At 41.7% G+C, this 14,683-nt stretch overlaps 1 pseudogene; it reads right to left on the bottom strand.

The window, feature by feature from the left end:
- Window positions 1–13,208: 13,208 nt before the first annotated feature.
- Window positions 13,209–14,340, bottom strand: LOC142436741 (cytochrome c oxidase assembly protein COX11, mitochondrial-like; annotated as a pseudogene).
- Between the last annotated feature and the right edge of the window lie 343 nt (window positions 14,341–14,683).

Here is a 14,683-nt window from a genome sequence, read left to right as displayed (position 1 = left end):
AGTAAATCTTATGGTTTCCTGATCAACTTGCAATACCATTTAAGTCCTTTTAAGCTCACTAATGCCTAGAATACCAACTAACCTTCAAGTATCCCATTTCATCTTTTGCCCCTTCCAATCTTCCTAAATTTATAGTATGCAAATTATCAATTTTGATCATTAGAAGACTTTTGCGGCTCTTTCTCTTTACCTTGAGTCATGCCCCAGCAGCAAAGGAAGATCCTGACAGCTCCACTCCCAAAGCCTTTACCCAAATTACATCCTCATGGCTGAATCCCCTCCAAGAAACCAGCTTTACTTCAGTCACATTTTGAGTGCCCTCGAACATGAGGGGTCCATCCTCTAACAGTAGTTTCAACAATTTCCTAATTCCTTTTCTTATGCTGTCAGTATTTAACAATGCTTCAAAAGTATGCATAAGATTTTCAAAGCTTCTTCCACTGAAGAAGGTAGTGGGGTCCTTCTGCATTGTCTAGTCTTAGTCTGGAAGCTTTGATGAAATCTGTTCATTTTGGGTGATCCTGCTGGCATTTGATATAACAGTGACATATCTTCCATCATCACAGCAACACACAAGCCACCACAGTATGATGAACTAACAGACAGGTGGTGAGAATATAACATTATTCCTTCAAAATACACCATACAAATTCTGGCTAATATTTTAATTACAACAAATAAATAATTGCCGAACTCCACCAAATAGTGGAGTAATTCAATTCAATATTTTCAATTTTGGTCTTAACATTTAAATAAAAAGCCATGAGGACATCAAGAATTTAAGTCATGAGAACAACAAGAATTTAATAAGTAAACAAACAAATAAATGGGTCTAGAAAACTAGAATCAATGACCAATATATAGCATACTCAACCAAAAACAAAACATATTGCTCCCGTTAGGCTGGAATTTATTTCAGAAATAAAGTGAAGCATGAAACGAATAGAAACACATAGATATTTAATAGAAATACAGATAGATGAGAGATACAAGATATGGACAGGCTATATAGAGAAAATTGACAGCTAAATCAATAGTTCAGCAGATTGATGGACCAATTAATAGATTTATGATAGATAGATAAATAGATAGAAAGATAGCAGAAATAGGAATATGTATAGATGGATGACAGAGAGAAAGAGAAACTCGTTCAACAGACACCAGTGTCATTGTGCATTCAGGTTCAGGGGTTTGGGCTGAGTCCAGACAGATGGTGTTCACAGAACACTCTTGTCTATACTGAGATAAATTGAAGACTAAATGCACAAACTACTACATGCAGTGTGTCATAAGGAGGAAGGATGTTATAAAACAATGACTCACTCTTCAAGAGATTGTCTCAAGTACCTGGGTCCCCACAACAGGAACATATCAGTTATTTGATGTGTGTGGTGATGCAGATAAAAGTAGGTCAGGGAAGCTATGTGAGACCAGAGTGTAAGCACCACGAAGGGAAGGTTGGGATGTATTGCATAGGGTCTCGGGACAAACAGCACATGACCCAGTTCAAGACTCAGTGCATGGGGAGCAAGATACAGGTTTCCTTCCTGAATTTGGGGCCTCCCTATTCAATTTTCCCCTGTGTAATGGTTTTTATTCCTCTTCCTGTCTCTGAGAACCAAGATTTAGATGTTTTTAGCATAACCGTCAACTCCAGAGAACAGAGGGAGGAGAATGAAGCATGGAATTAGGACATCTTCTCTGGGTCCTTGCTCTTTTCTTGGGAGACCCCGAGTGCACAAACCTGAGGTGCTTTCTCCCCATCAGAGGAGAACTGAAGGGAAACGTTTTAATATTATTTTTTTATTTTTATCTTTACACTTGCTTGTGGATTGTGGGAAGATTTACCAAGATTAATGCTCATTCAACTATTCATACACTCTTGTTTCATTTCATTGACTGTAATACACACAAACTCCTGTTACAATTACCTTTGCTTTCCAAATATTCTGAATGTTCCCCTGGATAAATGTTGCCCTTTTAATCACAGAACTTAGATTATTTTAAGGTAATTGTATCTACCCAGGATTATTGCTCCCAGGTAGGCTTGTCAATTATTTGACTGGAAGTTTTTCCAAGGGGTGAGTTCAGTCCCACACCTGAAGCGATGCTGGAAGCCATGGTCTCAGGACTTCCACAAATCGACCCAACAAGGAAGCCTAGTCTTTGTATTATTCTTTTGTGTGTGTGTATTGTTTCACTTTTTGTCCCACTCTACCCAAGACCTTCTAACGCTATCTTTTCCAAAGAAGTGGGTACTGATAGCAAGGCACCACCTATTTCTTCTGGTCATAGAGATCAGGAGACTCCTATCCATGATTCATTACAACATTGGACGAATGGTTTCGTTGTGTCTTCAAGGATCATCACTCTGGAAAGGGTGAAACAATTAGCTGCACCTAGTGTGGTTTAAAGTCCCCAGTCACTACTCTCAAAGCCCAGATGTAGGACATTGTCTTTGTGCGCCGTTATCTCAGCGAGTCTTGTGTCCCTGAGCCCCAAGGCCTCCTCCTGAGAGAGAGAAAAGTTAACAAACTGATGGTTTTCTTTAGTTTAGATCACAGTAGGTCAGAGAAATGTTTAGACAGATTATGAAATTTATGAGATTGTGAAACTGATGAAGGTGAGATATTCTCCATGTTGGATTTTTAACTTCTCTAACAAACAGCTACCCTGTCAGAGAGACGGTGACAAGGGCCAGGTTGTCCATGAGTATTCAGAGTGACACACTCATCTTTGACTTTAATCTGCACAGATTTGTCTGACACTCCGAGTAAAGCTGACATTCCCTGAGATTTGTTTCCTCTTCTCAGGCAGCAGGAAGTACAGGAGAGACCTGGGCGCTAGGACACACCTGAGAGTCTATTGAGAGTCTATTTAGAAGGGGTCATTCAGTTGATGAGATTCTTCAAAGTCTTCACTAAGGAGACAGAGGTACCTTCCATCATGGACATCATTCCCCACAGACAGTAAGGAGGGAACCAGGCTCCTTGGGCTGCAGATTCACACTGGGTTTGAAACCACTCTCGCCTGAGTGTGAATGAGAGATGCACTAAGTGGAGTCACAGTTCAAAGCTCTCTGTGTGTGAGGTTCTAGTGCTAGTGCCAGTCTTGTCTCCCTGCCCCCGCTCTCTCTCTCTCTCTCTCTCTCTCTCTCTCTCTCTCTCTCTCTCTCTCTCTCTCTCTCTCTCTCTGCATGTGTGTGTTGCAGGATGTTACTAGGATTAAGTTCTGTCCCTCCCAGGAGTCCCAAGACCTGGGTATCCAGGGTTATAGGGCTGGAGGAGTCTGACACGTAGGGCAGGGCAGAAATATGCAAAGTGGAAGACATCCATTTTAGACCCACAGGCCACCTCCACAGGGGAAGGTTTCTCATCACCCAGCTGGTGAACTCAGTGTGATTCCTTTGCATCCTCCTTGCAAGATGGGGTCTGCCACCCTAGATCCCCTCATTGCTCTTCTCCCAGGTCAGGATCACCACAGGTTTGAGATGAATGGAGGATGTGTGTGCAGAGGGAGTCTCTCATCTCTCAATCCTATCTCCACAAGTGTCTGTGCTCAGGTGCAGCTGGTGCAGTCTGGGGCAGAGGTGAAGAGACCTGGGGAATCTTTGAGGATCTCCTGTAAGACATCTGGGTACAGCTTTAATAGAAACTGGATTGGCTGGATTAAGCAGACACCTGGAAAGGGCTTGGAATGGATAGGGATAATTTATCCTAGTGATGCTGATACCAGGTACAACCCATCCTTCCAAGGAAAAGTCACCATCTCCACAGAAAACTCCATCAGCACCATGTACCTGCAGTGGAGCAGCCTGAAGGACTCAGACACGGCCATGTATTACTGTGCAAGAGACACAGTGAGAGAAACTCCTTCCTGAGAGGGGCAGAAACCCTCAGCCTGATGCAGCTGCAGAGCAGGAGTCTCAGAGCATCTCTCAACTCAGCACCAGAGAACAGAGTGTCTGCTGTCTCCCAGTTCGTGAAACCAATAACACAGGCCACTGGCACGACAGGGCGACATCTCCCCACATGGGAGCACTGATGTATCATACCAGTAAGAGTTTCTCTGGAGTGGCCCACTGTGTAACTTCTGATTAACCGCAGCACTATACAGCATATGACGTAAGGTTTCTTCATGAAATTCTCAGAGTTCAGCCCTTGATGCTCTTGAAGATTGAGCAGGTGCGTTGTCATATAGGAAAAAAAAATCAGCTCAAATGTCCTGGCCTTTTCCTCATTAAGGCCATTCCCAATGTTACTAGAATTTCTTCCTAAGAAGTAGCCATGATCTTTGCTTGCTTTCTAACTTGATTCAGTTGCCTGCATTCAACTTAATTCAAGAAACAGCTTTATAGAAACTTCCTGGGGGAGCAGTGGTGCTGTGGCATTAACAAACTGCTCATGGATCCCAGACCTGATACCAGTTAGTTACTGGTATGAAGAAGAATATGGCATCAGGCCTGGAAAAAGGCTTATGACTTATGGCTTATGAACAACCTGTGATATGAAGATAACACAATCTTGCTTGCTGAAAGTGAGGACTTGAAACACTTGCTGATGATGATCAAGGATTGCAGAGGTCATTATGTATTAGGATTCAATGTAAAGAAGACCAAACGATGCTGGCCAGATTCCAATTTTGTTGTTGTTTATGATTACTGTTTATTTTGAACTGACTTTGAAAAGTCAGCATACTTCATGAAGACTCCAGACACCCACCTTCCTTCCAGCTCCTCTCACAACAAGCTGCCAGGAAGAGAATTCACTCTCTCTCCCAATAGCTCAAGTCAAAGCAAAACAAAAAAAGTGTTACATGACTCAGTCTTTATAAGTGGCCTTGATATTGCCTTGTCTGTTTGAACCAAGTGAAATAAAGCTCAAAGGATTGAAATTTTCTTTTATGTTGCAGGATCCTTCTGCATTTAAACTCTGAAAATTGTCTTTCATTGTGGGACTTTGTGATTCTTTACAATTATTATTGTCCATTCCTAGATTGTTTTCTTCCTTCAATAAAGTCTTTGATATTTACTGAAAGCTCTTGCTTGTCTTTGAAAGGAAGAATAGAAAAGTAAATGTAATATGTACATTTCATGACCATCGATGTCTACCAATCACTATCAAGTTCCTAAAAAGAAATAAAACAAACAATAAATATTAATAAACTTACTATTTATTTGAGCAAAATGTAGTACACACCAAGGGATTGAAAAAGTTATCTTCAATAACTAATTTTTGTTCCAAGATTATATTTGTTGTGATTATAATAACTAAGGAGAATCTTACTACAGTGTAAGAACAATTAAGAACATTGGACATTCTGTTTGAGGCCATACCCCAACATGCTTAACTTTGTGTGGCAATGTAAACTCCACAGCTTGACCAAGGAACCTCCCCTTAGGATATGAGATGGTGCCACAGCATGTTGGAACACCCCAGTTACTTGTTTGTTTCCTTGGCTAAATCTGTAAACCACTCCCACCTTTTTTCCCCCAGGAGCTTTCCTTCAGGAATGTTCTGGTTTAGTTCTTGCCTGGTTCAAGTAAAGCAGACCCTTTCACTTTCATGCTGCTCCTGTCTTTTTTCTCAGCTAGAGTGGTGTCGCTAACTTGTTTCACACTTCGTTTGACTGAGTGTGTTTTTCAATGTGAAAATATACTCTGTCTTATAGAGTCACTGTGATTCGAAATCACCTTAATGACAGTGAGGTTGGGATTGGTGTTATCACAAAGAAGATGATGGGGGTCAGACTTTCTCTTCTCAGTTTCTGAGAAGAATTGGATTGTCTCTACTTCATTCTTGGGGCTTCCAAAATTCAGAACATCTCATCAATTTCCAGGTAAAATCTCAAACCTAGTGGAAAACATTACGTCATGGACAGGGTCCTCTAGGATCCACAAACCTTGTCCGTAGTCATGAATTACCTGTGGAGATTCTTCTGCCAAGTGGTTACTTCTTTCTGATAGTTTCCAGATTCCCAAAATGGGTTGACATAATAAGGTTTCCATTACTTGTCATCAGTAATTATTTTCCCTCTTCCTAGTTGTCCAAGATTTGGGCCTAGGATTGATGAATCCCTCAGATTCTCAACGTAAACTTTGCTATCTCTGGTGACTGCTGAATGCCAGAGCTGGAGCTGCCAAAACCTGCAGAAGAGGTTGGAGTAGTTGTGAGCAATATATTCTAGTAGCAGAAAACAGCCTCCCATCCCTATGGAACTGGTACTCGAACTCCAGAAGAATACCCACAAATCAGTTATCTTGCATCTGAGCTCAATCACACTGAGGGCACAGCTGTCCACTCATGTGGGAGAGAATCAGAGAGAGAACTCAGGTTAGCAGGGCAGGCGTAGGTGGGTAGAAACTAATAAATATTAAAAACTCACCTAACAACACAGAAGGCGCACAGCAAATAACCCAATTAAACAAAAACAGAGAAGACGAATTAAAGTGATAAATACCCAGTTTTAATGCTCATGATAAAAGAAAGGCGGCTGGAATCTCCCAGATCAGAAATCAGAGAAGAGACACCATTCCACAGATTTTATGGACAGTGAAAGGCGAAAAAGAATCTAATAATGTCCCCACATAAGAAACGGATCATAGAGCTGCTCACTGTCATCATGCCTATCCAGCGGTTGAGGGGAACGAGAGGGGATGCACTGTGACCTCTCAGATGGCAAAGGCTGTTGTGTCTGCCATATAAAGCTTATAACTTGAAAGTTACTTTCTTAAAAAATTTAATAATGTGCAACAAAGAAATACTTGGTACAGAACCTGTTTAAGAGCTCTATTTTCCTGAGAATGCTTGTGTTTCTCTGAGTCTGAGGGAGAAGAGTTGCCCATAATCTCTACACAATCGCTTCTAAATATCAGGGAAGATGCAAATGCAGCTCTCTGCCTGCTGATAAACCAGCCACAGCCCCTGATGTTTGAGATCTCAGAGGACATTCCAGTTTCCGGGTCTCTGCTGTTACCATTTCGTGACAGGAGCTTGTCCAGAGGACACATCATGAATTTTGCAGCAACACTGGCTTTCATTTTGGCTATTTCACATGGTAATTGTGGTGTACCGTACTGTGTGTGTGTGTGTGTGATGGTGAGTGATTTAGTTTGTATGTGGGTCTGTTTGCAGGTGGTCAGTGTGAGGTGCAGCTGGTGGAGTCTGGGGGCGATATGAGAAAGCCTGGGAGGTCTCTGAAAATCTCCTGTGTAACCTCTGGATTCAACATCAAAAAGGATGGCATGAATTGGGTCCGCCAGGCTCAAGGAAAGGGCCTGCAGTGGGTTCTTGGGTATTAATAGTGGTGGAAGGGTCAATGCACCATCTCCAGAGACAACTCCAAGAACACACTCTATCTTCAAATGGACAGCCTGAAAGCTGAGGACACGTCCATGTATTACTGTGCAAGAGACACCCAATGGGCGCAAATCAGTGAGAGGCCATACACAAATTTTCCCTGCACAGAGGACAGTGGTCTCCAGGGGGCGCTCAGGACCCACAGAGCACAGGGCTCAGACCCAGGAGCAGGTGCAGCTGGAGCTTCAAGGCTGGTTTCCTGTGGGGATATGCGGATTCTGCTAAATCTGTTTCCCTAGGGAATCTCTCTCTAATTTAAGAATATTAGTTCTGTGCCTACTTCTGGTATCTGTGAATTCAAATAGTATATTGTAATGGGAGAATATAGTCTGTCTTACAGCAACAAACAGTCTGTCCCTTAAGGGCAGGAAATGACTCTGTCAGGTGTCCCTGCATCAGAGATCTCATGACGCTCAGATAAATACTTTCCAATAAGACTCAGGGGAAATGGGAGACTGGGAAAAGGTCACTATTAAGTGCCAACATTATTGACTGAAAATTTCACAGTATATTCTTCCATCACTTTGTAAGGTTTCATGACAATCACTTATTCAAATTATAGAAACGTTGATACATGCACACAATAGAATGCTATACATGCCAAAAAAGTACCAGAGAGACCACAAAGCACATTAGGACATAGACATGAGTGTAACTAGACAATTACACACGCACACAAAACAATGAAGCAAAAACAAAACAAAAAACACCTACAAAGGAGGCTCCACTCAAATTTGGGCATGTTGTCATATAGCAGGAATTGGGAAATGGCAAGGGCTTCTGACATTCAGCAGCGTCCCAGCGTTACTTCAGTTTCATAGAGTCTCCTGTGATGGTGTTCTCAAAGGAACCAAACTACTGTGTTGAACTTAAAGCTTAAAATCTCCAACATGGGAGGCACAGCTGATTGCTATTCTAAATTCATGAGTTTCAAGGTATGATCACATGATTTCAAATGGTAAAACCAAGATCAGAGGAGGGAATGGAATTAGAGGTTCAATTCAGGACTATCATTGTTGAGGTTCTCTACTTTCTGGACGCCAAGGTCTTCCAGCCTCTACTGATGTGCTGTTGATTTTCTTTCTCTCTTGGCATTGGTCTGACAAGGGAGAAAACAACTCTGCACTTACCTTTTTAGCACCCTCAGGTGGATTCCAGCACTCTTGTGTTTGATGAGTGTAAGTTTTGTCTGGAGCTCCGCTAAAGCTAGAGGTAATTAACTGAAGTTCTGTCATTCTTAGGGAAACATTGTGAACCTAGGTCTGAGGTGTGGCCTTACAAACATCCACGTTTCTCCCTCAGGGGCAATTTGGGTCCAGGAGAAATTTCTGCTCTCTTTCCAGGATCGACCTTCTTCTGTTTTTACCTCATCTGTTTCCCCCACAGTTGCTATAGTTTACCACATGAGACCATAACTTCCTGTTTTGGAGTCTTTAACTTCTACATCTTGGTATTTGTATATTATAGATGAGAGGGCCTATATTCTGGGGGGTGGGGGGGAATCATATGGTGTCCTCTGTTTCTATTGGTTTCTTGTGTGACTTAACACTACAGTTAAATGTGATAATAATAAATCATATTTTCCCACAGAAAGGGTGGCTGGGATTTCCATAAAGTCAGCACAGTCCAGCATGAACTAGCAATCACATCACAGTGTCCTCAAGCCATAGTTGTGCATCGGAGCTGTCCTGTGTATCTCAAAACCTGGCTTGTCTTAATGCCCTGGACATCCTCAGACACTGGCTGGGAATCAGGACTAAACAAGTGATGGTTTTCGGAGGACACATTTGAGGGCCTGGAGCATTGTGCTACCTTGTGCAGAGTAAGGAGAGGTGCTTCACTTGAGCAAACATCTTGTCCACTGTTTGCCTTGCGTTTTGATTGCAAATTGTCCCCACCCCTCACAAACATTTAAAAATCCACGTGTCAGAATTTTATAGGTGCATATTAAATAGTTTTATTTAATTGTAATACAAGCATCTTTAGCCTACAGTTGTACTTTCCCAAGGGACCCACAGCCCTGTCAGAAGAGAACTGATAGCCTTCAGTGCCCAAGGCTGGGATTTTAACCTACTGCCTGAAGAATGATTTGCATAGGAGGAAGTCCTGTGCTTATAAATAGAGGCTCCTTTGTTTCTTCTGAGGCCATCATAGGGCAATTCTTCTTTTGAACTCATCTGTGTGTTAGTTTTGAATGAGAGAGCACGTTTTCTAGGAGGTGTCTGTGAATGGTCAAAGGACAGCCCAGCATTTCTGAGCCAAGTATTCTTCCCCTCCAGCCCTTCATTGCTCCTGCCCTGACTGAGGCTCCCATATATCCTGTGCATCAGAGGATGGGCAGTATAGAGTTCTTTGAAACCATCAGGTTCACCCCACAGTGTCCTCATTACCCCACACTCTCCAAACACATTGCTTTTTTATACACTGACGCCATTTAATCAACCTTCTCAATGTCCTTGGTCATTTTCATATGTGGTAAATAAATGTTTTAGAAGAATTAATACTAGATCTGTCCCAAGGAGTTGGGGATTGGTTATCCCACAAATATCCACCTCTTCCATGATGCCCTCCAGTGCCTTTTTCCACCCACTCCTCCCTTGAGTAGATTTCCTCATGTTTCTGGGCTCTGTGAATTGTTGCCATGTCCAACAGATACTAAGGACAGGCAGCGGTAAGCTCGACCAGAGACTGCCCTTCACTCTTGTCCCTGTATTTCATTAATGTACATATGCCCTGAGGCCTCTGGCAGGATGTCTGCAGTTGGCATTGACTCCCTACTAATGTTCATCAGCCAGGTCTTTCCCCACCTTGGCCAAGATCATCACAAACCCCACCGCTCTTACAAGCAACACCATCACTTCATCCAGTGCCTGATTGCTAAGGAAAACCTCAGGGTAAGTCAAGTGAGTCAAGTGCCACCGTGTTTCAGGGAAGAAGTTGCCAACTAGAAAAGTTGGTCCCTAGACAAGACAAGGTTTTAACTCTGCGAGAAATGCAAGATTCTGAAGAGAGACTCTGTTTGACAGAGAACGTTCAGAAGAGTGCAGACCAGTCAGGTGTCATGACTTCACGTGTAGAGACACGGCAGAGCAAGGAGGGGGGAAGAGTTGTTTAATAGACAGGGCTTTACCTATAAATATAGACACATCGATCTATTTCCCCATCCTCCTATATATATTTGCATGTACATGTCTTTGTCTAGACCTCCATAAATGCCCTTTGACTCCTAGCTCTTTCCTCCATCTCCCTTGACTTTCCTCCTGCCCTACTACCATGCCTCGTTGCCACCTGGGCTAGAGTATACCTCTTGTCTACACAACCTTACCCTTGATCATTCCCCACCAGGCCTGCCATTCCCCCCTCTCTACCATTTGGGGTCCCATGTTGTTCCCTTGTCCCTGTGTTTGTTAACACTACTTCTTTACCCCCCTATCCCCCCACCCAAAGTCCCCCCAGAACTGTCGGTCCAGTTTTTTTCCCTACAGATAGTTCATCCAGCCTGTCCTATTCAGACAGACCTGTGGAGACACTAACATGCACGAAAACAAGAGAGAGGAAAACAAAGCAACAGTATGCAACCAGACAACAAAACAACAAAAATAAACCACTGAAAATCTGATTATATGTGTTTTTGTATTCTTTCCAGGATGAGGCTTAAAAATGAAGTCCTATTTCCAATATTTTATATTTTCCTAATTATACATTCTCTTCTTGTTCCCAGTTTAGGTCAGCACCTTCAGAGTTGATTCTTCTCTCTGTGCCTGAGATAACAGATCACAGGGAAAAACTGACAAGAGCTTCCACCCTGTGTACCACGTGGTCTAGAACAGATTCAGTAAGAGATTGGCAGTATAACTAGGGGATTTACTGGGGTGGGCATCTGGAGGATCCTTGAGCAAAAGCCGGGAATGGCAGGGTTCAGACTCCATGCCGCTGTCTCTCAGCATCAATGAGGATTCACCTATGGAAGTGGACAGAGACATCATTCCTGAGCAGACAGCCCCCAAGCACTCCTCTCAGACACCACACCCAGGACTCTGCCCAGCAGGACAGTGGGGTTTGGCATTTCTGGGCCCCTGCTGCTTCACAGAAGTCTGGGAGCTGCCACTACCCTTTCAGTGGGCCACTTCCCAGTGTGTGTCTGATGGCACAGAGCGTTTTGGAGACTGCAGTTGGATTTTTATCCATGCCTGACCCCAGAAATTCAATAAACACAAATCACAATTATAAAAGAAAAGCTAAATAGTTATCAGTAAGCAGAAAAATGTGGAACCAATAAATAATAAAGGCTTTATACAAATAAAATCATCACAATTCATCTGATACAATTAAAGCTTACTTTAGTGATTTTAAATGAGATGAGAACAGCTTTTAACAATAATACACACCAGCTTTCAATATATTAAGAAAATAAATGATAATATATCTAGGGAAAGTGAGGTAAAATAAAATTGTCACACTTCATGGTATATCATTAAAATTTAGTGATTTTGAATGAGACCTGAGCAGCTTTTAGCGTGAATACAAGTCAAGTTTCCAAGTGTTAAGGAAATACATTAATATATCTGAGGAATGAGCAATAAACCCCTCATTATCTTGATGGGATATCATTGTGTTCACAGAATAAAGAAAGGATAAAGTAGAAATAGCATTGTCCCTTTCTAGGGTCACCAGATTCAAAGGAAATAGATGATAACACTATTCTAAACTTTAGAAAGAATGGAAGATACATGTTTAAAGGCAAGATACATTTATGAGATCTACCGAGGCAATAAACCTCAGGTGATTACCCTCTGTCCATAATAGAGGGATGGGAATCACCTGGTTACTAATCAGATTGCATTGGAGAGATGATTATAGTAGATCAAAATGATAAACCTGGCTTGAATGGTTAAAACTTTTTCAGTTAACCCCCCTACTGATACATGTTGGGTCTGATCTGGTTTTTTTTCTTAACTATTAAAATAATTTAATGTGTCTTTAGAGTTTGTTTACAGGTAGACTTTCGATATCAGTATATGTATACAACCCCACACATATTTTAACATTGAAGGACTTGTAACTATCATAGTTAATCATATATATATATATATATAGAGATTTCATGGTACCACAATTGCAACCTAATTATTTACATGGTACAATCAATATAAAGCAGTCCTAGATCTTAAAAGTAAAACAAATAAGAATTTGAAGAAAACATGCAATCTTTGAGCAAGTAACACACCTCTTTCATGTTAAGGACTAACAATAATGACTATTCACACTGAAGGCAGGTAACACCATTGGTTTGAGAGATTTAATAATCAACCTGTTCAGAGTCTGGTGCACAGCCAAAAATAAACATCAAGTGTTCAAATGATACAAGTATGAAGGGCCAAAATTTGGAAGCAATCTAATGAATTAAACCGTACCATTAAGTCTCTCTCTCTCTCTCTCTCTCTCTCTCTCTCTCTCTCTCTCTCTCTCTATATATATATATATATATATATATATATATATATATATATATATATATATATATATATATATATATATATATATATATATATATATATATATATATATAAATATAAAGCTAAACAGTTACTTACTACTATCAAGCTCTTAAGAGTTTGGTGGCAGTCACTCTTAAGTAGACACTCTTTAAGTGGATTCCTTATGGTAAAAGCTAAACCTGTTTTCTAGATTTTAAATGTGGTTAAGATGTCCAGGCATGGAAGGAAGCAAGCTGAACCATCACCAGTACACAATAATTAAATACAACATAGTAGAAATATTTCATCTCTGAGAAGTCAGACACATGATTTCTCAAAAATCACAAATGGGACGCAGATTTAGTTGCTGACTTCAATGATAGCCTGGAACTGGCAATTTATGGCCATCTTTAGCTCCAACAAAAAGTATAAGAAAGAGTGATGAGATCAATATTCACCATTCTTGGATCTTCAGCAAATTCAGGATCAATGTAGAAAAACCCTGGCATGTCTACTTCCTCTTGTGGATTAAGCCTTTGTTCTTCAAAACAGAAGCACTGTATTCTATTGAAATACTGTCCAGCTTCAAATGGTACAAGATTGTATGTAGAAATCCCGATGACTGGCTTGTCAGTCGGGTTCTTAGCTTTGTAAAATGCCAGTGCCGTCTCTCCTGGCATTACATATATTTCCGTTTGCTGAGGTCTAAAGTTCCACTGGAGACTTGCATGCACATCCGCATTAAAGGTTACTTTAGAGGGAGGGGGGAACGGGGAGGGAGCGGGGGGAAAAAAAGAGGACCTGATGCAAAGGACTTAAGTGGAGAGCAAATGCTTTGAGAATGATTGGGGCAGGGAATGTATGGATGTGCTTTATACAATTGATGTATGTATATGTATGGATTGTGACAAAGTTGTATGAGCCCCTAATAAAATGTAAAAAAAGAAAAGAGGAGAAAAAAAAAGAAAATGATTAGGGAAAAGAATGTACAGATGTGCTTTATACAACTGATGTATGTATATGTATGGATTGTGATAAGAGTTGTATGAGCCCCTAATAAAATGTTTAAAAAAGAAAAAAAAGGTTACTTTAATAATGCGATCCTTAACAGGCACCATGTTTTCAATCTGGTTAGATCCATGACCAGCTACAGCTGACCCTCCAAGTCCAGTAGTCTGGCAATAGAGCCGATAAAGGGGCACCGCTGCGTAGGACGCCCCCAGCATGGCCATGGCGACCGAGGTCACGTATGTGAGGACAGTCTTGTTGCGGCGCCGCCAGGCCTCCTCCTGCGCGCGCATGAACGGGTTCGTGCTCTTTGGCCCCTGAGGCGGCTGCAAAAGCAGGCCCAGTGCCTGGCTCCGGAGCCCCGACGTCCCTAGCCGCCTCAGTCCCCTGTCAGGAGCTTGGGTGCCACTCCGCCATGGGCAGAGGAGGGGCTCTAGCCTCTGGTCAGCAACGCAGCGTGACCCCAGCGCCCGGCACACAGCTCCAAGTTCCTCCATGCCATGAGCCAGACCTGATCTGGTTTTCAACATTCTCTCTCTCTCCCTCTGTTTCATATTGGGTATACTCTACTCAGATGTATTTTGTCATTGGTGATAACCCTACTGAATTTATATTACTATCTTTTCTGTTTTTCTCAGAATATGAAACCTGGGATTGATGCACCTATAGACACAGCAAGTAAAATAGGGTTCCTGAAGGATATGGTGGGGTGGGGCTATGGGAGACAGACAGAGTAAGATGGGGTTGATATTAAAGAGTTTAGGAAGTAAGAAAATATTTTGAAACTGACTGTGGTAGCAAATGTACAATATGTCTTGATGTGATTGAGCTATGGAATTA

The sequence above is a fragment of the Tenrec ecaudatus genome, unplaced genomic scaffold, assembly GCF_050624435.1.
Source record: "Tenrec ecaudatus isolate mTenEca1 unplaced genomic scaffold, mTenEca1.hap1 Scaffold_555, whole genome shotgun sequence".
NCBI classification, from domain to species: domain Eukaryota; kingdom Metazoa; phylum Chordata; class Mammalia; order Afrosoricida; family Tenrecidae; genus Tenrec; species Tenrec ecaudatus.
Note: the sequence above shows the minus strand (reverse complement) of the source record. Positions and strands in the feature narration are given on the sequence as shown.